General features: G+C 35.5%; 1 protein-coding gene across 1 annotated transcript in view; it reads right to left on the reverse strand.

Annotated features, from left to right (window-relative positions):
* LOC111085016 overlaps positions 1–2,104 on the reverse strand; it is an 89,546-nt gene that overhangs the window by 69,493 nt on the left and 17,949 nt on the right. The window lies entirely within an intron of this gene.

Here is a 2,104-nt window from a genome sequence, read left to right on the forward strand (position 1 = left end):
CTAGCGATATTACATAATACATCCCCACTTAGTCATGCCTAGCGATATTACATAATACATCCCCACTTAGTCATGCCTAGCGATATTACATAATACATCCCCACTTAGTCATGCCTAGCGATATTACATAATACATCCCCACTTAGTCATGCCTTTATACTTTAAATGTAAAGAAAAATAATCTTACTGGCCAAAAAAGAACTTAACCAACATCGAGAACAGCATCTGCACAAAAGCAACTATTGTTTAACAGTTCCACTTAAACAGTCTTGAAAACCTTCAATAATAGCGTATTCGTCGTGCCAAGAATTAATTTTCTACCATCCACCAGCTTTATATGAAGACACGTACAACAAACATACTCTTACACAGTAATAAATACTGATGACTTTAATTTGTATCAAACTGTCATCTTTGTCAAGCATCAGCCAGAGGATCACGACTCAGTTTCAACATATACAAAGATTGAGTACTTTATATCAAAACGATTTTGAAGCATCTCTCGTATTACAATTCACGTTGCTATGTTTGTTCATATCCGATCTGACAGCCAGTCTTGACAACAACCCTGCAGCGTAGTTTCCACTACAAAAGTTCCGTCGAAAGGCTGTTATCTCAAAAGTACACCACTATTTCCTGCTTTCTTTCCATAAGTCATCCACTGTACGAAGACGACAGTTTCCAAGGGCCCGTTTTTAACAGTATAAATGCAGAGAAACTCATAGTCAGCGGCTTTACCGGAATGTCTTTGTACGGAATAGCATGAATACGCATTCATTCTCCAGCTGCTTGAGATACATAACGGTTAAATGAATATGTCGTGGAAGCAGCTTGTGCCACTTTCCCAGACGGAGATCCTTCTCATCACGTGACGTACCGTTGCCTAAAACAGGAGGACAGCTTTTGCCACTGACTTTTAAATTCGTGAACCCTCTCCTGTTACAAGACGATGCACTCTGCTTACCAAAGCGGGTACGACTTTTGTAGGCGATGTAAGCACCCAAAGTTGTTCCACATTGCTTTGTTTTCTAGTACAATCAAGAACCAAAGATACTCCTGTCTTGAAAACCTAAATACCTGATCTGAAAACATCAGTATGATCTGAGTGTATAAATATTTTGCTTTGAAAAGGACTGTTACATACTTTTCCCAAAATCGATCAATTTTAGATGTCATCACACTATCTACGATGCCAAACAATGTCAAAATGTAGTTCTGGTACATTCCGTTCCACTACGGCTATAGTTGTCACGTGAGTTGATAATTTGGATTTTCAAAATCGTTCTAATATAACGTAATCAACCCTCTGTATGTGTGATATATATATTTAAAACACATCCATATTACTCGATTTATTACCCATTTAAAAACAAAAAACCTTAGTTAGTGTATGATTACAGAACTAGAAGTTACCACCATACATATTTTAATGTGGAAACCAAATTACAGCTGAGTAGGTGTTGCCTACACAAACACGTTTAAAGATGGTCAGATTCAGATGGTAGGATAATTAAAATACATATACAGGGACATGACAGGGAAGTGGGACAATATACCAGGTAAGAATGTTATCTGACACTACCAGCCCTGGAAAATTACACCTCTGCCGAGACAAATCAAACTGCTTTATTAACTATGAAGATGGGTTTTAACCATTCCAAAAGTAAGTGAGACTGCTTTCCCAAATAAAGAAATTTCAAGGAGTCTAAGCCTCCTGTTAAATAAAGTTTGAACTAAAACATCATCGTACGTGTTGCTTACTACCTTAGAATATTAAGTCATGACTATAGACATGTTTGAGTAGAATGGGACTATATCTAGTATACACGAATTTATACGTATGGTAAAGTGAATTCATATAATATTAAAATGAATCTAAGTAGAATGGGACTATATCTAGTACACATGAATTTATACGTATGGTAAAGTGAATTCATATAATATTAAAATGAATCTAAGTAGAATGGGACAATATCTAGTATACATGAATTTATACGTATGGTAAAGTGAATTCATATAATATTAAAATGAATCTATAGTAGAATGGGACAATATCTAGTATACATGAATTTATACGTATGGTAAAGTGAATTCATATAATATT

Source organism: Limulus polyphemus, unplaced genomic scaffold (assembly GCF_000517525.1).
Source record: "Limulus polyphemus unplaced genomic scaffold, Limulus_polyphemus-2.1.2 Scaffold203, whole genome shotgun sequence".
Lineage (NCBI taxonomy): Eukaryota > Metazoa > Arthropoda > Merostomata > Xiphosura > Limulidae > Limulus > Limulus polyphemus.